General features: G+C 50.7%; 1 protein-coding gene across 1 annotated transcript in view; it reads left to right on the top strand.

The window, feature by feature from the left end:
• The first annotated feature begins 962 nt into the window (after positions 1 to 962).
• The window catches only part of LOC131419631 (CMP-N-acetylneuraminate-beta-galactosamide-alpha-2,3-sialyltransferase 1), an 87961-nt gene continuing 65435 nt past the window's right edge, over positions 963 to 23488 (top strand). Inside the window, exon 1 of the mRNA XM_058564971.1 lies at positions 963 to 1038. The gene's annotated coding sequence lies outside the window, so the exon portion shown is untranslated. The remainder of the gene's footprint in view (positions 1039 to 23488) is intronic.

The raw sequence follows: 23488 nt of genomic DNA, 5'->3' as shown, positions 1-23488 counted from the left end.
CGCTGCTCTGGACCGCGCAGCAGCAGCCGCATCCGGGAGGAAAAACAGCGGCGGGCGGGCCAGGGCGGGGGCCGGGCTGCCGGGGCCGCTCTGCGGCTCGGAACTGGACCCCGCTTGGGCCTCTCGGGCGCCCCAGCCCTGCCGCGCTCCTCCCCTCCCCCTCCCTAAATCCCACCTCGAGTCCCGCGCCCTTAGAGGAAGTCGGCGGCTTGGCCCAGTCGCCAGCAGGGAGATCGGCCCCCTCTCGCTGCCGCGCACCCGACTCCGGCTCTTCCGGGCACCGCCACGTCCTCTCGGTGGGCGCCCGTCGCCTCCTCCCCGGGGCTGACCCCACGGGCCTCGGGGCCACCTGGCCACTTCTCCTTAGCCTTGGCAGCTTGTGGGCGGCGGCCTCGGCGCGATGTGTCGCGGAGCTGTCCCCGCAGAGCCCCTCTCGGGGCGGCGATCCGGTCCCCGCGCCGCCTCCGGCGTCTCCCCGGCTGGGCCTCCGCCGCGCCAGCTGCGGTCCACGTGGCTCCGGAGCTCTATATTCGGCTCGCAGGAAGCCCCGAGCGCGGGGAAAGCCGAGCCGAGTCCGGGCGGGAGGGGGCCGGCGGGGTGGGGAGCGCGGGGCCCCGAGGGGCGGGCGCGGGGCGGAGGAAGGGGAGGGCCTGCGCGCGGAGGCGCCCGCCCCGCTCCGGCGCGCCCCGGCTCCCGGCCCGGCGGGCTGGGAAGGCGGCCCCTCCCCGGCCGCCCCGCCTCCCCCGCCCGCGGCACCCGGGGGAAGGTGTTCCCGAGGCCGCTCCCGTCCTCCCCCCGCCTCCCCGCTTCCCCGGCTCCAGCCTCCGCCGGGGGAGCCGCACTATGCCAGACAGTTTCGACACTTTGCAAAGACAAAGACCAGAGGGAGGAAGACGAGGAGGAAGAGGAGGAGGAGAGAGAGAAGGAAGAGGCTATGTGAGCTGGGAAGAAGGCGAGTCTTCGGGGTACCCCCCTTTTATTCTCCCCCGAACCCCCTCATCCCCAAGCCCCGGAAACTCTAGCGTATCTCCAGCCGCGGTGAGTGAGCGCGCGGAGCCCAGCGCTGCCCGGGGTGTGCGGGGGGCTGCGTCTGCTGGAGTTGGGGCTCGGCAGTTTCGTGTGTATTTTCCGAGTGGAGGGGTGATTGCCCGGCTCCGGGAACAGAAGTGGTGGGGAGGGGTCTAGGTGGGTGTGACAGTGGAAGTGGGACTGAAGACCCCAGGCGCCGAGAGGAAGACACACGTAGGGAGACCCCTTCCCTAGCCACGGCGTCACCGGGATCTTGGCGAGAGGAAGGCGGTCGGGAGGAGGCTAGGGCTCAGCGGTCTCCAGCCGTCACTAGAAGAGCGGCCGGGAGCTCAGCGGGGAGCCTACGTTTTTCCCGGGCAGCGGTCCCCCGGGTGGCCCCAGTGACATTGCACCCGGCGTCAGGCTGGAGTCTACCAGGTCGGGGCCGCCGGTGGGAGGAGACCCCACGCGGCGGCGGGGCTTGGGCGCTTTCGAGCGGACTGGGGTCGCGGAGGCCGCCGGTGATCTGGTGGAGCGGTCGCGGGACGGTATCCGGATCGAGCCTCCAAATCCGCTTCGAGCAGGCGCAGACCCGAGAGGTGGCCATCACCCCCGGGGACGCCGCTTGCCCTCGTTGCTCCGGATACGGTGGAGAAGTTGGCGCCCCGGACGGGGCAGCTGGACGTGGCGCGGTGGGCAGTGAGGGACTGGGGTAGGCGAGGGGGAGCTTGGCAGGGTGGCGCTGGTGGCAACTCGAAAGTCTGAGTCCGCCCCAACCCCGTTAGGCGCCTCAGCTGCCGCGAAATAATTTGATAAAAGTTGGCAACTTGTCTGCGTCTCTCGGGTGTGTGCCCTGCGCCGGGCAGGGGCAGCCCCTTCGGAGAGCGCAGCAGCGGGGAGCGGTGACTCTGGGGCAGAGCGCCCGGTTCGGGGTACAGCTAGATTCGGAATTGGGACGCGACGCAACTTTCAGCTCCTTCTTTACTAAGCATGAGTGTGTTTGAGCATGACCTTGTGGGAGGAAGCACGGCTGAACTTGAGCTGGGGGTTGTGGCAGCGCGCAGATACGGCCGAGCGCGCCTACGCCTTACCCCGCGGCCCGGTCTCTGGGGGTGTCCGGATCCTCTGGGCTCTGACCGTTGGCTGGAGCCCAGAGTCTCTCCTCCTTCCTACCCGAGGGTCCCAGCCGGCGCCTACCGCGCGCCGGGCTTGGTGCGGGCGCTTGGCGAGCTGACACGTGCGCGCCCAGAAGTGCGCGAGTGGGTGGGGGCTGGGGGGGTCACTGCGTCTCGCGGGCGCCGCGTGTCCCGCAGAGGGAGACAGCCTTGACCCTGAGGACAGTGACCTCGCCGCGTCACCGCAGCAGGCATCCGCCCGGCATTGACTTGCCCACCTCCGGGGACTCCTCGCCTCTTGCAGCTCATCCTCCTCGCGGGGCTTCGCTCCCCGCGGATTTGTGCCGAGATGGTTCCCCAGGGAGACAGAGAGCACCCACCTCCGCTCTGCGGCTGAGTGTGTGTGTGTGGGGGGGGGGGTACTCGCCAGCGGGGAAAACAAGATAAGCGAGGAACGAGGTTGTCCTGTCGTCGCCACCTCGCCTGGCACATAGTAGGTACCAACGCTGTTGGAAAAGGCCGCTAGGATGGAAGGCGCTGGCAGGGGCCGGGACGCCCCCTTCTCTCCTTCCCCTCCGCATTTCTGATATTGAATTCACATTCATCTACCCAGTCAAGCCCTTTTGGCTTCTACACGTGACTTGAGCACCTACTACGTGCTGGGCTTAAAGCTGGGCTGTTCCTAGAAGCTGCCGGCGGAGCCGCCCCGTTTTCTTTCTCGGGTCTGCAGGGAAAGTGCCCTGGAGGTTCGGAAAAGACAAGGTGCACTGCCCCCTTCCGGCTGCTTTGGAAACTGCCGCTTGGCGGGCGCCAGGCTCAGCGTGCTTGGGGTCGCTCGCTGCTCCTCCCCGCACCTCACCTTCCTGCCAGCAAATACCAGGGCCTGGCCATTTTCTGAAATCCTGTGGTTGGCTAAAAAGACCAACCCAAGTTCACCATTCCATTTCCCCTGCCTCTGCCCAGAGCTGGGTGCTGAGTGGAGGGCTCTTCTAGTCTCCCATCCTCTCTCTCACTTTCCCAGTGTGAAACTTAACTTCTGGGTCTCAGGTTCCATATCTGTAAAATTGGGTCGTTACTACTACCCTACAGGTACATTTTACCTACAGAATCTATATTCTATATGTAATATGTCCTATATTACCCTACAGAATAAATATCACGTATATTGTGTGAATGTATGTATGTATATGTCAAGCCATATATATATATATATATATATATATATATATACATATACACACACATATGACTTCAAGCCTGGGGAAAGGAATTCCATGGTGCAGTTTTTGCTGAATAAATAAATGGAAGAGTAGAGGGCCCTTCCCCCGCCTTTGAATAATCCCACAAGCCTGGAAATGTGCTGCCCCCGCATTTTGCTAGGACGACATTGGCTGTGCATGTTTTGCACTGGGGCAAGGCCAGGGCCCCAGCTGGAGCAAGGTTTTCTCCTCACCTCACTGTGCTGGCAGGCCTAGCACCTACCTAGAGCACCAGGCTGAGAGAGGAAAACAAGAACTGTTGTCAGAAGTGATGGCAGAGGGTTTCTCTAGGGGGTGTGGATTCTGCTCGGAAGCTAAGGTCTTCTAAGCAGCCTTCTTGCTGACCTCAGGGCTGTGTTCCCACTTGGAAGCGCAGGAGAGGCACCCCCACCCCCACCCCCACTGCTGGGCTCACCAACGCCCCTCCCCAGGTCAGCCACCTCCGCAGAATTGGCTGTCAGGAGCCTTTGGTCCCGCAGGTATGGTGGGGTGGGTCTGTCTGTGGGTCTGGCAGTGAGGGGTCCTTGGAGGTCCCGGAGCCTCTGGGATATGTGGGGCTTTGTGCCAGTAGTCTCTCTCTCCCCTCTCCACTGAGCAGCCCCGCAGGCCAGGACATCACCTGGAGGCAGGCTGTCGGCAGGCCCCCAGGAAGGGCCTCTTGGAGTCTTCTGGTCAGTTAACCTTGCTTGAGTCCATTGCTGTGTAGCAGGCTGCTGACTCAAAGGAGTTATATTTGGACAGGGCTTTGCCTTATGGGATCGAAACCTTAACCCTCTCCCCAGGTCCCCTCCCACATCACAAAAAGCAACTAAGAAAGTAAAAAATAAAATCCACCCGTCATCTTGTCCTTACACTGCTTCCCATAGGCCCTATATGCACACACACACACACACGCACACACACACACACACACACGGCACAGGCTTCTGGAAGAGCTGGCCTGCTCACAAAGAATTCTAGAATAAGGTGTACATGGGCTTTGTTCAGTGGTGGAACCCATGTGGAGCCCGCAGCACCCCTCTGGCAGACCGGAGGATCTGAGGGCTCTCTCCTGCTCTCATTTGGTCCCAGGCACTCAGCCCTGGAGCAGGAGCCTGCGTTGTCTCCCCGTGCCAGTGCTAAATTAATTGTTTCGCAACTTGGCACCCAGACTGTTCCAAGCGCCGGGTCTTGGTTTCACTCTCTGCAAAATGAGGCTTGGAGTTGAGCTGGTGTTGCCTTGGGGCCATTAAAGCCTTTCCTTGTGAAGACAGCCGCACCTCAGTTGCTTTTGCCTCCAGCTCCACCCTCAGAACCCTCCAGGCACTCCTGGCCTCCCCGACAGCCCTGGTACCTCCCCCCGTCACCCTCCGTACCCCCCCCCCTCCCCGTGCCAACAGCACCTCCCTTCTTACTCGCAGAGTGTGCAGGGGCCTCGCAGACTTGGCTAAGTCTTTCTCCAGCAATTCTCAGCACTGGATATTGAGAGGTGGCCCAGAAGTTTCAGACTCGGGGGTCTGAAACCCGACAGAGCTGAGCTGACATCTGTGGGGATTCCCAAATGATGCATATTGCAAATAGGAACCACGGTGACCTCACCAGGATCTCTTTTGTTCCCACTCGTAAAAGCTGAAAATATTCTTAGAAATCATTTTGTTCAGCTCTTTCGTTTTAATGCAAAAAATACCGAGGCCCAGAGGAGAAGTCATGGGGACCGTGGGTGACAGAGCCGACCTAGAACGCTGGCTGGTCTCAGAAACTCCAAATAAGTTAGCCCTCTGTGCTCCCCCTTCCCCAGACCCACACTCTTTTCCATGCGGTTAAGTTTCTGTTCCTTATTGGAAACCAGCATATCCTGGAAAGCCGTTTTATTGTTTCTTTGGGTTTTGTGTTGGTTGGATTGTTTTGATTTCAGCTGAACCAACATCTATTAGGAACTTGTTCTGTTTCGGGCACCATGCAAGGTGCTGGAAATATAGAGATGGAAGAACATGTGGTCCTTGCCCCTTGCTCCGCAGAGGTCACAGTGTTGTGGAGAGCAACGAGAAGACGTGAAGTTACGCTGCAGTGTGGTTGGTACTAGAGTAGAAATAGGCGAGTGCTGAGAGGGGGCTGGAATAGAGAAGGGGATGGGTTCCTCTGCCTTGGGGGACCCACAGAAGGATTCACTGAAGAGACAACACCGGAGTGACTTGGGGAATTCTTCTAGATGTAAGTCAGATTGCAGGAGAGCCAAGGTGTTTGTTTGAACGTATAGAACTGGTATCTAATCAAAGTGACTGTGCCCGGCATGCACAAAAAAAATAAAGTAAAACGATAGATTGCCCAAAAGTCTGTTCTGCATGGTTCTGAGAGGTGAGGGAACTGGGGTTCTAGGGGCTCGGTGCTCTGGCCCCCGTTTCCTGCACTGTGCCCTGATCTCTGGTTTGCTTCCGTAGGATTCATCATTGCCCCTCAGCCGGAGTACGGGTCCCTCAACCACGCGATCCTCTGGGGGTTATGGGGTTCAGAGTGATGGTGTGTAAGATAGACAGGGGCCGCTGTGCTTTAAAAAAAAATAAAATCCAATGCTTTATCTCTAATACTTGTCTATATACTTTATCTTGGATTTAAATAGCGGATTTGGGAGAGTGGGGTTAAAAGGCCTACCAGGCAGTGCATAGGGGGAAAAGTGCCTGGGTTTTCAGAAGCACGCTGCCATAGGTTAGTGTGTGAGCTGGGGCAGGCCTTACACCTCTGCGGGCCAGAGTCGAGGTGCAGGTGGTAATATCCCCTTGAACGCGGGGCACTGTGAGGGTTCAGCGAGATCAAGCGTGGGAGAGTGGGAGATCCTGCGAGGCTCGTGCCTGGGGACCAGCATGTGGGAAATAGGAGAGTTGACTGAAAGTTCTGGAAGGCTCGTGGAAAAACAGTTGAAACATGAGGCTGGTTTTAAGGTGAAATGGTTTGTCAATAATCCCCCCTCCCTAAGGAGCAAGGCTGAATGACTATGTCGGAGTAGTTTCATTCTTTTCTCATTCCTGCGGGTTGTATAAAACTTTGAAGTTTCTTTTTCCCTAGGGCCTGACCCAGAGAATGACCAGCAGCAGGGACGCCTGGGCGGGGGGAGGGGCAGTGCGCTGGTGAAGGGTGTCAGCACCCTGAGCCCTTCCTGTGTGGCCTGGCCGGTCAGCAGCGGGTGTGATATGTGTCGTAGTTGAAGACACCTGGAGGGGACTCAGTCGATTGTGGTTATTAACACTGGGACAAGTGTCAGAGAGATGGCTCTGCTGTCAGGGTATTTCCTAGCGTCAGGGGGACCCAGACAGGGAAACACTGGCCTAGGACTCAGAACTCCTAGGTCCTGGGCCTGCTCCTGTTCCACTTGCTCCTGGCTCGGCCTGCATCATTGAACCTCTGGAGTCTCCATTTCCTCACCTAGTGGGTGGCGATGTAAATTCCCCCTCTGCCACGAGAGGGGTGGGAGGAACCCACAGGTGAGGCAGGTGAACATGCGTTATGGATGATCAATTCAGTAGCAGCTACTGTACGTTAAGCACTTCGTGTGTGCCCAGCACCGTGGCAAGTATTTTGAACATCAGATCATTCTGTGTTCCAGTCGAAAACATGCACACCTAAACCGAGACGCGAGATTAATAAAGGGAGCGTTTACAGAGCTGGGAGCGGCGTTTAGGGAAATCGACAAGGGAGGCTACAGTATCTGGACCTGGTTACCAGCGGCCCCCACAACAGGCACCGGGAGGGATGGGCGAGGGGAAGCAGGGGGCCTGGCAGGAGTGGCTGGTGTTGCCTCTGGGAGGCATGCACAGCCTCGCTCTTCAACCTGGCCTGGGGGGCCGGAAGGATACCTTCTAACACCTGACTCTGTCCTGCCTGCCCTCCACCGTCCCTGCGCCACCAAGAGCTGAGCCCACCCAGCAGCTAGAGGCCGGGGAACCTGTTGATGGAGCCTCGTAAGCACAGGACAGGGAGGACAGGCTCAGCCGCAGGCCTGGAAGGTGGTCTTGCGCACACCCATCAGCTCATTTGACTCTGCAGCAGCCAGGGCCTGGGTGGTCACAGGATTCCCGAAGGACAGAGGAAAAGCCCAGGGCCACACAGCTGGTGGAAGCCCGAGTTGTGCTCTGTTGCCCCTAGTACAATAAAAGCATCAAGCGTAAGATATTATTAAGACCCTCAAGTTTTTATCAATAGCATCTTTTTTTTTTTTTTTTATTGATATTTTAATGGTTTCTAACATTGTGAAATTTTGGGTTGTACATTTTTGTTTGTCCATCACCCCATATATGACTCCCTTCACCCCTTGTGCCCACCCCCCACCCCCACTTCCCGGGTAACCACAGTCCAGTTTTCTCTGTCCATGTGTTGGTTTATATTCCACATATGAGTGAGATCATACAGTGTTTGTCTTTCTCTTTCTGGCTTATTTCACTTAACATAATACGCTCCAGGCCCATCCATGTTGTTGCAAATGGGACGATTTTGTCTTTTTTTTATGGCTGAGTAGTATTCCATTGTATATATATACCACATTTTCTTAATCCAATCGTCAGTCGAGGGACACTTAGGTTGCTTCCACTTCTTGGCTATGGTGAATAATGCTGCAATGAACATAGGGGTGCATAAGCCTCTTTGGATTGTTGATTTCAGGTGCGTTGGATAGATTCCCAGTAGTGGGATGGCTGGATCATAGGGCATCTCTATTTTTAATTCTTTGAGGAATCTCCATACCGTTTTCCATAGAGGCTGCACCAATTTGCATTCCCACCAGCTGTGTATGAGGGTTCCTGTTTCTCCACATCCTCTCCAACATTTGTTGTTTTTTGTCTTGGTGATTACAGCCATTCTAACGGGCGTGAGGTGGTATCTTAGTGTTGTTTTGATTTGCATTTCCCTGATGATGAGTGATGTTGAGCATCTTTTCATGTGCCTATTGGCCATCTGTATATCTTCCTTGGAGAAGTGTCTGTTCATTTCCTCTGCCCATTTTTTGATCGGGTTGTTTGTTTTTTTGTTGTTCAGTTGTGTGAGTTCTTTGTATATTATGGAGATCAACCCCTTGTCAGATGTATGTTTTGCAAATATTCTCTCCCAGCTGGTTGGTTGTTTGTTCATCTTGATTCTGATTTCATTTGTCTTATAAAAGCTCTTTAGTCTGATAAAGTCCCACTTGTTTATTTTTTCTTTAGTTTCCCTAGTCTGGGTAGGCATGTCATCCGAAAAGATTCCTTTAAACCCAATGTCAAATAGTGTGTTGCCTATATTTTCTTCTATGAGTTTTATAGTTTCAGGTCTCACCTTCAGGTCTTTGATCCATTTTGAGTTAATTTTTGTGAATGGCGATAGCACATGGTCCACTTTCATTCTTTTGCATGTGGCTGTCCAGTTTTCCCAACACCATTTATTGAAGAGACTTTCCTTTCTCCATTGCATGTCCTTAGCACCTTTGTCGAAAATTAGCTGTCCGTATATGTGTGGTTTTATTTCTGGGCTTTCAATTCTGTTCCATTGATCTGTGTGTCTGTTTTTGTACCAGTACCATGCTGTTTTGATTACTATTGCTTTGTAGTATGTTTTGAAGTCAGGAATTGTGATGCCTCCTGCTTTGTTCTTTTTCTTTAGGATTTCTTTAGCTATTCGGGGTCTTTTGTTGCCCCATATAAATTTTAGTATTCTTTTTTCTATTTCTGTGAAGAATGTCATTGGAATTCTGATTGGGATTGCATTGAATCTGTAGATTGCTTTAGGTAATATAGACATTTTAACTATGTTTATTCTTCCAATCCACGTGCATGGGATATCTTTCCATTTCTTTATGTCCTCGTGGATTTCCCTCAATAATGTCTTGTAGTTCTCATTGTATAGGTCCTTCACCTCCTTGGTAAGATTTATTCCTAGGTATTTTATTCTTTTTGATACAATTGTAAATGGTATTATCTTTTTGAGCTCTCTTTCTGTTAGTTCATTATTAGCATATAGAAATGCAACTGATTTTTGTAGATTGATTTTGTACCCTGCAACTTTGCTGTAGTTGTTGATTGTTTCTAACAGTTTTCCAACAGATTCTTTAGGGTTTTCTATATATACAATCATGTCATCTGCAAATAGTGAGAGTTTCACTTCTTCGTTACCTATTTGGATTCCTTTTATTCCTTTTTCTTGCCTAATTGCTCTGGCCAAAACCTCCAGTACTATGTTGAACAGGAGTGGTGAGAGTGGGCAGCCCTGCCTCGTTCCTGTTCTCAGAGGAATGGCTTTCAGTCTTTCCCCGTTGAGTATGATGTTAGCTGTGGGTTTGTCATATATGGCCTTTATTATGTTGAGGTACTTTCCTTCTATTCCCATTTTATTGAGAGTTTTTATCATAAATGGATGTTGTATCTTGTCAAATGCCTTCTCTGCGTCTATTGAGACGATCATGTGGTTTTTATTCTTTGTTTTGTTGATGTGATGTATCACGTTGATTGATTTGCGGATGTTGAACCATCCCTGCGTCTCTGGTATAAATCCCACTTGATCATGGTGTATGATCTTTTTAATATATTGTTGTATTCGGTTTGCCAATATTTTGTTGAGGATTTTTGCATCAATGTTCATCAGCGATATTGGCCTGTAATTTTCTTTCTTTGTATTGTCTTTGTCTGGTTTTGGTATCAGGGTGATGTTGGCCTCATAGAATGATTCAGGAAGTGTTCCATCTTCCTCTATTTTTTGGAATAGTTTGAGGAGGATGGGTATTAAATCTTCTTTGAATGTTTGGTAAAATTCACTGGAGAAGCCATCTGGTCCTGGACTTTTATTTTTTGGGAGGTTTTTGATTACTATTTCAATCTCTTTACTTGTGATTGGTCTATTCAGGTTCTCCATTTCTTCTTGGTTCAATTTTGGGAGGTTGTATAAGTCTAAGAATTTATCCATTTCTTCTAGATTGTCCAATTTGTTGGCATATAATTTCTCATAGTATTCTCTTATAATCCTCTGTATTTCCATGGTATCCGTTGTAATTTCTCTTCTTTCATTTCTAATTTTATTTACTTGAGCCTTTTCTCTTTTTTTCTTAGTTAGCCTGGCTAAGGGTTTGTCTATTTTGTTTATCTTCTCGAAGAACCAACTCTTTATTTCATTAATCCTTTCTACTGTTTTTTTGGTCTCAATATCATTTATTTCTGCTCTGATTTTTATTATTTCTCTCCTTCTGCTGGCTTTGGGCTTTGTTTGTTCTTCTTTTTCTAGTTCTGTTAGGTGTAATTTAAGGTTGCCTATTAGGGCTTTTTCTTGTCTGTTAAGGTGGGCTTGTATCGCTATGAGTTTCCCTCTCAGGACCACTTTTGCTGCGTCCCGTATGGTTTGATATGGCATGTTATCATTTTCGTTTGTTTCCAGATAGTTTTTGATTTCTCCTTTAATTTCATCAATGATCCATTGGTTGTTCAGTAGCATGTTGTTTAATCTCCACATTTTTGTCACTTTCCCAGTTTTTTTTTCCTGGTTCATTTCCAGTTTCATAGCCTTATGGTCTGAAAAGATGCTTGTTATGATTTCATCAATAGCATCTTAATGAGAAGCGGAATAGCCTAAGTATTAAGGTTTCAGGCCAAAGTTTATCACTTATTACTCAGGGATCAGACTGTTTACCTTTTCTGTGTCTCAGTTTCCTCATTTGTCGTGGGGATGATACTTCGTATAGTTGATGCGAAAAGTAAATGAGAGTCACTCAACAAACGTTAGCTTTTCTTCCTGAGAGGGTCAAGATTCAGACATGACGGTGTAGAGGTGGATTGTGCTCCCTCATATCCTTTTAGCCTATTCAATATTCAAATAGTATTATTTGAATATTCTTATACTAAAAGCTTTTTCCTTCCAAAAACATCTGGGGATGATTGGACCATTTCTTCAGTGTTATGTGTGTGTATATATATATTTATATTTATATTTATTTATAATATATATTATATTTATAAATACATATTTATATTATATTATATATATTTTATATATTTTTTTTCCTGTAAAATACATAAAAGCTATCTAACCAGGTATGTTTCTGGAGCCCTTAAGAGGATATAAAATATGAGTTAAAAATCACTTACGGTAATTCAGAGAAGTTGAGAGGAAAAGAACATTAGTTCCAAATTATTTGGCAGAATTAATAAAGGGATTGCAAATGACTTTTGGAAAGTCCACATTTGAGTGTGCAAAGAAAGTACTTTCCCTGGATTTCACCGTATAGCTTTAAAAAAAATCAAACCTAAATAGGTATCATTGTAATCGACTTTGCTACATTTAAAAAAAATCCATTTGAATCCGCATTGAACTAACAGACTGGAGTGGCTAAAAATTCCCTTCATGCATATTGACTTAGCGGAGGGCTCTTGAGAAAAACCCAACTGAAAAAAACACAACCGAAACAAACCCAGCTCCTTCTCCTACCGAGAGGGTGGAATGACTCCAAAATATTGTTTCATGCTCAAAAAGCCTGAAACAACTCCACATGAAAGACGAAAATCCACCTAATTGGGCATTCACCTTTTCAGAAATAGAAGACTCAGTGGAAAGAAAAGGAGGAAAAACAAGCCTCTTTTCTTGGAAGACTAGACCAGAGCCCAGAGTAAATCCCCTGAGTTGCTTGGCCCAGCCGTGGAGGACTGCCTCCCTCCCTTTCGCACCCCGCTGCTGTAAAAACCGCGGAGAACTCCCAGCGGGCTGAGAACTAAAACACCCTCTGAAACTCTGACCTTGGCATTCACAGCAATTAGCATCTGCAGTCCCGACCCTACTTGGCCCTCGGTTCAACTCCTCTGCGTGCTGGACTGGGATTAGGGTCCTCATTTTGCAGGTGAAGTGACTTACCCAAGGTGACATGGCCTCCCCACACAGATCTTCTATGTGCCTGAGATCACCTTCGTGCCAAGTAGGTCAGGGGAAGGACTAAGCTCACACTTCTACTGGCCGGGGAGCCCCATCACACATCTTCCTCAGCTCACCCCTTCAGAGCCCCCCCTTCCCACCTTGAATTGTACAGATGAGGAAGTGCAGCCGGGTGACCTGGTTGACACTGGGCATGTGCCTGGGGAACAGCAGATCTAGGCCTCTGACCCTGGTGGAGCCACCTCCCGTCATCCTTGGGTCCCTCCTCAGCCCGCCGGGCCTTGCTGTCTCCACCTCACCCCGTGCTCCCTCTGTCGGCAGCGGCTGACCTGAGAACAGTAGCAAAGGAGCATCAATTTAGGTCTCAGCATCCTAATTAAATGGTAGAGCCAACGTATAGAGCCACAGCTTTATCCCCATAAGAACAGAACACAGCCCAACATAACAGAACATGGCGTAATGCAGACGGCAACCACAACTATTATTTGCAGTTCATGTAAAGTAGGTACAGCGAACGGGAACCTGAAGGGAACCAGAACAGGCTTTGGCCAAGAACAGGAATGCCGGAGAGCTCCATCGCCTAGCTCCACCACTCAGCTGCATCGCCCAGCAGAGACTCAGGGGAGGGACTAAGATAGGGTTCTGCTGGCGAGACCCAGGTAGGGGATCACAGTGGACCCTCCAGAAAGGAAGTGTCACCAAATAGGTCAGGCATTTAGTTAGGTAATTTCCCCACTAGTTAGTTATTTTGCATGTAAATTATTTCCTCACAAGGGAAGGAGTCAGCTAGTTTTTGTTGTTAGTGCTGTCAAGTTGATTCGAACTCCTATCGACCCTGTGGACAGGACAGCAGAGCAGAACGCTGCCCAGTCGTTTTGTGCCGTCCTCTCACCTTCCAGCGCTGTATCAGACAGGCTCCGCTGCTATTCACGGGGTTTTCACGGGGGATTTATTTCGGAAGTGGGTGGCCAGGTCCTTCTTCCTAGTCTGTCTAGTCTGGAAGTTCCACTGATACCTGTCCACCGTGGGTGACTCTGCTGGTATTTGAAATCCTGGCGGCATAGCTTTCAGCATCACAGCAACACGCAGCCACCACAGTATGACAACCGACAGATGGTGGTGTGGCTCCCTGACCAGGACACGAACCTGGGCCGTGGCGGCGAGAGCACCGGATCTTAACCACTAGAGCGCTAGGGCTGGCTGTCAGCTTAGTAGATGGAGTCAAAGTGAAGGAAAAAAGGCATAAACAGGATTTATAAGCGAAAGGGGAGAAAAAGTGCAGACAGTCTGGGAATGGGGGCTCTTGCTTGCACACTTTTTTGGGGGGTAAACTGATTAACTGTCGGTGAGCAAAGAGGTTGCTCTCTGCATCCTCTTCTTGAGTAGGGTTTCAAAGAAAATAATTTTAGGTGACAGATTTTCTAGAAAGCCTCGAGAGTTTGACTGTGGAGCCGAGGTGATAGGCCAGCTCTGGGGTCCCGTCTGCCCAGGGCCATCAGCACCACCCCCTTGGCTGGGCCGGCATGCACACTTTCCCCCATCAGCCTTCCCCGTTCCTTTAATAGTCAATCCTTAGTCTTTACAACAGCCCCATAAAGTCACTGTTTATAACTTTTTTCCTAATCCCATTTTATAGATATGGAAACCGAGGCTCAGAGACATTAAGCCACTTGCCCAAGGTCACATAGCTGGAAAGTGGCAGAGCCAGCATTCATAACTGCTCCATTTCTGCCTGAAGCCTAAGATCTCAGGCGCCGTGCTGTGTCATTCCCAGGATCATCCTGTATCTCTACCTCAGGGGAGCCTCGAAGGGTGGGGCAGCCTCCCTAAGAGGGCGTCTGTCTCCACTGCAGCCCACGAGGTGTGCCATCCCACCCAGCGGGCGTGGCAGATGGACCCAAGTTCTGTAGAACCCTTTAGGGAGGAAGTCCTGATTTTTCTCTGCAGGCTCTTCCCCACGTGCCACCAGCAGCCCATCCTATCAAAGCCTGGGGCTCCAAGCCTTTTCCCTGGTTCACCATGTGGGGCTAGTTGCGTGGGTTTGTTTAGCCCACGATAGTCCTGCTGGATTTTAGATCTCCACCTTAGCGCCTGCATTGCTGATTGCAAGCGCTCATCTCTGGCTTGTCAGCATAAACGAATCCTCTGCTATGCCTGGGGACTCAGGAAGGACTGTGGGCCTGCCAGGGGAGGGGGTTGGAGACAGGGCTGTGAGCAGTAATCACGAAGTTTGTCACCAGGCTAGTAAACCTACCCAAGTCCCTAGACAGGTGCCTCTTGAACAGCCTGCTTCAAGGAAAACAAAGTAAAAGTCGCTCTTGCCGCATTGGAAAATTCTCTTTTAATAATATCTTCACAACGGAGAGAAAGGTTTGTTGTTCTTGTTGCTTGAAAACGCTGTTAATCCTACCACCTGGTGGAGAGCCTGATGAATAAAGACTGTTGCTTGGGAAACATATTAGCTGCCACAAACAGGAATGTCATTGTGGGGAGTATTCGTGGTTGTTTCTAAAACATAATCTTGAATTTTAAACTTTGGGAAAAAAGAGAATTAAAACGAAAAGGGGAGATTAGAAGACAGCGAGATTGTGTACCACCAGTGAACAGAAATTTCAAATGAAAAACATGCCTTTCCTAATGGTTTGAAGGATTGGTTCCAACATAAGACCTGCTGCAATTTTTCTGTCTCTACCTGTGACAGGGAACAAAGTGAGCTGAGCAAAAATGATCCGTGAACTACAGGATTCTATAAATTTAACTGATGTCTATACGACGCCAGACATGCAAACAAGGAGAAAAAATGCTCAGACGCTGGAGACAGTTTTGAATATTGAAATACCTCTGCGTCGTCGGGAACCTGCCCGTGGATGGAGTAAAGGAGCTTTTCTCTTTCTGTGAACATGAGCCACAGTGTCATAAACTGTGACCCTTCAGGAGAGGGTGAGAGGAAGGTGTGTGCGAGTCAACTGGATGATAACAAGTTGCAAAGGTTGCCCATGTAGAGAGCATGAAAAAAGAAAGAATTGTAAAATCCTAGCATTTGCAAAGAGCCTCAGACAGTGCCCTTGTTCAACCTTCCCTTATTCCAAGACTTCAATTATTCATCTACTGAGTCATTCATTGATTCATTTAAAGTACTGGCTCTGCCACTTCCTAGCTGTGTGACCTTGAGGGGGTTGCTTACCCTCTCTGTGCCTTCATTTCCTTATCTATAAAATATAGATAAATAATAGTGCCTACCTCCTGGTAGGTACTAAATGAGCACTAAATGAGTTAATACTTGGAAAATGTTTAGAACAGTGCCCCGCAGACTGCCCACTCTAGAAGTGCTTGCTAAGTACATCCTGTGATCATCATCATCCGAGTTTAGAAACCCTCTAGCTCAGCCTCCCAGGAATTAAGATTCCTCCCTTCAACTCCACCGTGTGATTATCCTGCATCTGCTTGAACGTGGCCGGTGATGGTCAGATCTGAGCCCCACACAGTGGCCCTTTGACCTCTGTCCACCTCTGTGGATTAGAAAGCTCTTCCTCATACGTGTCTTCCAACCGTGGAGGGCTTTCTGGAGGAGGTGGTGGGATAGGTTCTCCAGAGCTGTCTGAATTTAAGGCTGGGGAAGTTGTCTGGTCTTACGAAGTGTGGTGTGGCCCTTGGACACCAGAGGCAGGGGGATCACAGCTGAGACTTTGGACATGAGATTGTAGATGTTCCCTGCTCCTTATCTCACGGCTAAGGGGAAGCTCAGACAGGGGCCTGACCTGTGCGGTTCCTCAGCCCGTTAGCAGGCAGAGCCGGGGCCAGAAGCCAGCCTCGCATTTAAGGCTGCCACGGCCCACGTCACCGCTGGGTTCCCTGCCTGATTTGGGCAGCTCAGGGTGCCCCAGAGATGAGCCTCCCGTGCCCTCGTGCACGCCAGAGCCGGCAGGAGGCACAGAGCCGGGGTGCCGGGTCTCCCATCTGACCTGCTGCCCCCAGCCCGTCTGGTCTAGCAGAGTCCCATCGTGTTTACACCACAGGCTCCCAGACCACCCCGCACGCGGTCCCCTGCAGACCTCCCTCTGAGTGAGTCTGGGTTGGTTTCTGTGAGTTCTGGCGTCTGTCTGCCCTCTTATCCTTCCTGAGTTTCTGCCCAGGAAATACCACGTCCTGGACCCGTTTAACCTTCTACACAGGGCTGTGCAGTCATCATTGTGATGGGTGTTTTGACAGTTGAGAAGACTGAGGCTCACTGAAGTGGGCCACTTGACCTAAGGCCCCCACGTTGGGAGCAGTCGAGTTGGGAGGCCGTTGTACACCCCCTCCCATGACATCACCACGTCACCCTCCAACGGCTCCTCAGCCAGTGTTTCTTTGTTCCAAGAGCTAGATAAGAGGCCAAAAGAACAAAGTCGCCCCTTCACCAAACCGTATATCAAAGGGCTATAAATGGGACAGTTAAAGGTGCCACTCGGGTCACAGTCACCACCACAGACTTTGCCTGGCGCCAGCCGTGTCCTCTCGCCCAAGCTTTCCATGGTCAGTAGAAGAAGTTTTCTCTCCCTCCTTCCTTCCCTCCCTTCTTTCTGTCTTTCCCCTCGTCCACACATCTTGTTCAAGAGCACGCAGTTCTGCCTCCTTCATCAGGCTGTGGTTGCCTAGAAAATAAACACGTGCGGATCTCACAAGGAGCACAGTCGGGGCAGACACAGAGACAGCGCCCGGCGGGCCCAGGGGAGCTGCCCCGCCTGCCGGCATCTCCCTCCTCCCAAGACACTTGCAGTTTCCCTGACAAGGAGGGCCGAGGGGGCACCTTCTGTCTGGAGGCCACGGGGGTGGAGGGGGCAGCAAGGTCAGGGGCAGAGCACGGGCCCACCGTTCGTTAGCTGTGGGGTCTGGGCAAGTGACTTCCATGCCCGAGCCTCAGTTTCCCCACTTGTGCTCTGGGATGACACCACCTATCTTTCCAGCTGGGATTTGAGATAAATGAAACAGGAGAGGGTGGAGGAAAGCCTCAGAGAACAGAGGGTCATCCAGCTGGATGAGGGGTGGGACTTGCTATAGCAGCAGTGAGTGGGGAGAGAGCCAGTGAGCAGGGACCCCCTGGAGAAACCCCAGAGCCAGCTGGGCACCTCTGCTGTCACGTCATTGGATAAATGACCTGCAGTCTTTCAGGAATGAGGCTGCAATCGAGGCTTCTTTTCTCACATGCAGAAAGAGATGTAGTCAGACCTACGTTTTAGGAAGACTGCTGGCCGAGGTTTGTGGGGCTGGGAGGGAGAGGCCTGGCCATCCCACAGGTAGTCCACATGGGCATTACTGTGAGCCATGTGTGGAGTATTTGCACCAATGTCAGAAGAACTGGTGGCTTCATCTCTCTGAGGTTTGAGAGCTGACCATAACTCGGGGGCTGAGAAACGAGAAACAGAAAGCCACTTGGGGATTTCCAGCCTGGTCGCTGAGAGCACTGGGGAGCCATTGATGACGACAGGGAGCCCAGCAGTAGAGGTACAGACCAGCAAGCCATGCTGTCCCTCCCACGACGGACCCATGGGGTTTGAGGTGGAGAGATGACCGTCTAGAGTCCAGCCAGGCTGAATGGTGATGAGAAAGTCTCGTGTTCAAGATGGCCCTGGCGTTGATTCGCACTTCTGCCATTTCCAACTGTGGGGCCTTGCACACTCTTTCAGAGCCTCAGTTTCCACATCTGTGAAATAGGGGTGAGACTACCACCCTCAGAGGACTGCTGTGAAGATTGAACAAAATCATGGCGTGAAACGCTTAGTGCATTGCTGGCTTGCGTGTCGTTACTGTCCGTGGTGGTTATTGTTAATAATAATATCTCCCCAGTCCAAGAAGCCAGACCCCAGCATTTAGCCTTCGAATTCAGAAATCCACTCATTCCGAGGACTCCCATCTGTGGAATCCTTTTGAGAGAGGGAGGGTGTGCACTGGAGACCAGCTGTCGCGGCCTAATGAGCACACAGGCTTCCTGCCAGGGTTGAGTTCCGTTTCGTTTTCATACCAACTGGGCCGCCAGGGGGTGGGGGAGGATGGGCAACATCCTCCCAAAGGGGCCGTCCCAGCTGCTCCTTCCACCCTCAGCATCAGCCCTGGCATCCCTGGGTCCCACACCCAGAACTTCTGCCCCTGCGCCCCGCCATCATCACGATGCCCGGCCAGCAGCCCTGCTCTGGGCATTCCAGCACTTTACTGCAGGCTTTTCTAGGTCAGCTTCTATATCTGCCCTTGCACCTACCTACTTCCGGGTCACCTGTCCTCGTTTGTGATCTGGCCTGATAGTCTCAGTCTTGATCTCCTTCTCCATGATCCTCGCGCTCTGGATGGGAATTCAGATTAAGAAACCACCCCCTTGCACATTTACCATCTCCCCCTGGATATAGAGTGGCGTGGTTCCCTGCTGTGTGCTCTGTCCCCTCCCCACACAGCGGGCTCCTTGTGGGCAGAGCCCATGAGTGTACTGTTGTCGCTGCCAGGGCAGAGTGCACGAGAGGCTCAGTAAACCCTGACGGGAAGGGAATTGCGCTAGTCCTGACCTTACATAGAGTCCAGCTAGGAATTAGTTTATCATTTAGGTTCCTGTCTTTACTACGACCTAGAGCAAATTACTTCATCTCTTCAAGCCTCTCTTTCCTCATCTGCAAAATGATGCAAATAATAGTCCGTGCATCATAGGACCGTTGCGAGGATTAGCTGAGATTTTGAGCACAAATGGCGGAGTTTAGCAAAGTGCTAGTAAGCACTTAAAAAATAGTATCTGCTGCTATTACTATGACAAGTTTTAATTTATTATTCTTTTTAAAATGATCTCATGTTGTTTTTATTCACTTGTTTTCCAGTTCAACTCTGCAAAGTAGTTGAAGCAGGGAAAGTTTCCATTTTACCGATGAGTAAGACTCAGAGAAAGGCTGTTTTTCTGAAATCACACAGCCGGGCTTGCCTGACCTCCCCTGGTTGGCACACTCAGCAGCAGGCCACGATGTTTTGGAACATGACATGACCACAGGCCTCCGAGAAAAAATTCCCATCATTTAAAAGTGCAGCAGTATTATTCAGCCAGGTCCAGTGTTAACAATTATTCAGATGATCATTTTTCGCTTGGAGGAGAAAAGCTATGATTTATTAAGCAAACTGGCTGCTTTCCTCCAGGAGTGATGTGGAGCTTTGCTACTAGGCCCCTGCTCTACCTTTAGAAGAAACGAAATTGGAGAATAAAATCTCGTATGAGATGTGTTGTATGATGTTGCACAGTAGAGAGGAACTTCAGATGACATGACCGGACTGCGAATGGTGGACACACTAATAAGGGCAAAGAAGGAACGACTTGTGGATCCAGAACAGGAGATGGATCTGGAACATAACCATGGTTTGTTTGACTGGATTTTGCCCTAATCTTCTGAGCACCAGCTAGAGTTGATGGATATTTTTCTTGCCTCCGAGCCTCCTGGTTTAAGCCAAGCAGTTCTCTGCTGAGGGCGTGGGTTGGCCCCTGGCGGCTGCTAGTTGGGTGGGTAGAAATGAAGGGTGGCTGGGCTGGGTGGGGTGAGAGTGAGTCAGTGGGGTAGTGGGAAGAGCGCTGAGCCGAGTCAGAAGCCCGCGGCCCACGCTCCCATGGCTTTGCTCTCCAGCAGTGACCCGGGGGCCCACCTCTCTGGGCCTCGATTTTCTCGTTTGTGATCTTAGAGAGTCTCATGAGCTTTTCTGGGCCTCCCCAAAAATGGGGATTATGTCTGACTCATCTTCCATGTAGAACCTGTGTGTGTGAACACACTTTGCACATTTTTAAGAGTTTAGTTGTTCTGAATTGGAAGCAATTGTGGAAACATTGGGGAGAGGGGAGGAAGGTAAGAAGACGCAGGATGGCAGGGCACAGGGAGGAGAGCCGTGACATGGCCTTTAGAAAAGGTTTTCAGGGCCCATGTCCAAAAACAAAAGGCCTGGGTAGTCCAAGTGGCTCATTAGGCTGCTCCCCGCGGCTGGCGGGTAAGGTGGTGGGAAAGTTCCCTTTCTGCATGGTTAGCACCCAGTGCCGGGTTAGAAGAGTGAGAAACTGAGGCCCGAGGAGTGTGGGGGACACGCAGGGCACAGTCTTTAAAAGTTGGCCAGTTGGGGTTTGGAATCCAATGCAATTGCCAATATTTTTCAAAAGCCAACTGGAGGCTAACAAAAGAACTGCTTCCGGGTTACGCTTTGCTCCAAGGTGACTCAGGCTTTAACGGAAGGTCACGGGTGGCCACGGGTGCAGGCTGTGGAGTCGGAGACCTGAGGCTCAGGTGAGAGCAGGGCTCCATGGTTAATTTAGTTCATAGATTTCCCCCTATGGCTCATGGTCCAGAACAATTACAGTCTGTGTCCCCACATGTGCATAGGTACGTGCTGGCTTTCATATTATGGTGATTATCAATTATTTAGTAAGATGTAACATCCATAACACTCAGTTACAGGCTACTGCTAAGTTGTAAGTCAGCCACATCCCAACTGATACTCAGAGATTCCTCTGCTCCTTCATTCATTCGTTCATTCATTCAGCAGTCACCATTGAGTTTCCCCTATACCCAACACTGGCCGATGAGGGTGGGGAAGTCTAGTGATAAGTGAAACACTGTCCCCTTCCCCAACCCCAAAGGGGCTCTGACTACTGAGAACAACAGACAGTAGGTTTGAGGGGATGCCTGGTGTTTAGTAGATTCTTGCTAAATGGAAGTCTGGAGGAATAAATGAATAAAGCTAAGCACAGGAAACTATAGGTGCCCCAGGTAAGGTCCCCAACCCAGCTTGGGGTGTGGAAGGGGGTGTGTCAAAGAAAACATCTTAGAAGTGTGACCCATGAATCGTTTTGTTCATTCTGTCATCCAGGAAATAGTGATTGACTTTCTCCCATGTGGCAAGCGGTGTGCTGGGGGGTGATGGCAGAGTGGTGTGGGACAGGCACACCCCTGCCCCCATGGAGTTATCGGGCTAGTGACAGTCGCTCTGTAGAAGCTCAGGGAGTGCTGGGGACATATAGCGGCAGTGCCTGGCCTTGTCTGGGTGATCGGCAAAGATGTCCCTAGGAAATGCCATTAATACTGAAATCTAAAGGGTGAGGAGACAGTGCAGAGGGGAAGGGGTGGTGTGAGCCAGTGATGGGAGGGGGAGGTGTGAGTTACAATTTACGAGGGTCCCTCTGGCTGCTGCTAAGTGTGGGGGTTGGCATCGGAGGAGGTGACAGTGTCAAGCCAGGTTAGGATGTGGGGGCAGTGAACACCCCACCTTAATTCTCCTTTCAAACAGGGGCTGAAAAGGAAGCATTTCATTCCCCTAGCTCTCCATTCCCTGGGACACTGAGCCCTGACTGCTCTGGCTCTGACCACTTTCTGTATCTTTCTCGTAAACATCCCGCCCCCATCAGCGGGCTCCAAATAGAATCTGTTTATAGTCAACACCAGATGCTTTTAGACAAATCTGGGGTCAGTCTGTCACTAAATCCTGTTGACTTTACATCTGAAATAGCTCTGGAATCTTCTATTTCTCCTTTTGCCCACAGCCCTGACTTAGCTCTGGCCCTCATCATCTCTTGACAGTCACCAATATGGGCTAAGCTTTCTTTCTAACATGCCAGTTTATTGTGCTGTATCAGTGCCAACAGTGTGAAGATAACTCAGGAGTTGTATCAGTTAGCTTTCTCTGCATAACAAACAGCCCCAAACCTTAGTGCCCTAAACAACAAACGTTTGTTATTTCTGCTGATTCTCTGGGTTGACTGGGCATTTCTTTTGGTCTGGGCAGCTCGGCTGGGGCTTCACCCACAACTGTGGGTGCTCAGATGGGAGGGCTGGGATGCCTTGGGCCTCTCCCTTCTTGTTTCTCATCATCCTCCAGGGGGCTCACTCAGGCGTGTTAACATGGTAGCAGAATGATTCCTAGGAGCAAGAAAAGGGAAGTTCTGAGCATAAACACTTTTAAGCCTTTATTTATGTTGTATTTGTTTTTGCCCCATTGGCCAAAGCAAATTCACATGGCCAAGTTCAGATACAAAGGGTGGAGAAATCGAGTCCACCTCATTTTGGGAGAGGATGGGGTATGTGCACAAGGTGGCAGGAGCACATTGGGGTCCGTTTCTGCAATCATCTGTCCCAGTGGCTAAGATGAAGACTTTGGAGCAGACAGAATGGGGGTGTTGTGGTCTCTTCTCTGCCACTTACTGGCTTTGTCACGCTGGACAGCTTTGTTTGTGTAAGCTCTCCGAGCTTCAGCTGCCCATCCATAGTACGGGAATAATCAGTGTGGCCACCTCAGGGATTTCGTGAGAGGATCCACGGTCTGCACATCTCTCAGTGCTCGGGACACTGTCAGAACTCAACGGAGAGTCTCTGTTATTATTCTCAGATGAGGTCTTCAAAAGCCCTTCCCTGTCTGGTCTCAGCCTGGTTCATCCCAACCCTGAGCTCACACTTTCCCTTTCACATCCTACATCCTTCTTGACCCTCGTCCTTAGAGACGCTGTCCCCAAGCCTTTTCTTTTTGCCGAACAGCATCTCATTTGTCCTTTGATGAAGGAGCAGCTAAAAATACCGTCTCCCCTTCAAATTCTTCTTTCAGGCTAAGTTGGTCATTTCTTTCTCGGGTCTCCCAAATATCGTTCACGTCCTGTATCACATTGCTCTGAATTGTCTATTTGTCTGTTTTCTCCACCAGGCTGAGCTCCCTGAGGGCATGAACTGTGATTTACTCCCCTTTCTGTCTCTGGTACTTGGCTCTTTCATGGAAGAGAAAAGGTGTTGATTTCAAAAAGATTTGATGTATAAACCATTGGATGAGGGAGTGGAGAAATGGGCGAATGCCTTTTAATTATCGTGAGTCATCTTCAAATGGCAGCGGATGAACTAAATGTCAGAATGGACTTCAGCTTTTCTCCTCTTTGCTTCCAGTGGGGACCGTTTTCAGACTCAACCTTTCTGACCTGGAAATGCAGTAGAAGTCACAAGCATCTCCAGGGGCTGTGGTGAGCAGATCGTTTGAGCTTCGTGGCCAGGACAGTTCCATTTGAGGACCAGAGATAGACACTCCTTCAGCCTACTGGGGTCAATGACAGACTAACCTCTCCCCCACACCAGTGAGAAGTGTTGTCTTTTCCAGTTTCTTCCATGGAGTCCATTGGGGGTGGGCGGGGAGATGTTACCCGGTTTCTTGGTCTCCTTGTAACTTGGGCTGCTCGTCCAGGATAGTCCTCAAGTAGGGAATACTTTCTCTCTCTGGGAAAAATGCAGGCCTTTAGACTAT

Source organism: Diceros bicornis, chromosome 21 (assembly GCF_020826845.1).
Source record: "Diceros bicornis minor isolate mBicDic1 chromosome 21, mDicBic1.mat.cur, whole genome shotgun sequence".
NCBI classification, from domain to species: domain Eukaryota; kingdom Metazoa; phylum Chordata; class Mammalia; order Perissodactyla; family Rhinocerotidae; genus Diceros; species Diceros bicornis.
The sequence above is the reverse complement of the archived record's forward strand: the minus strand, read 5'-3'. Positions and strand labels throughout refer to the sequence as shown.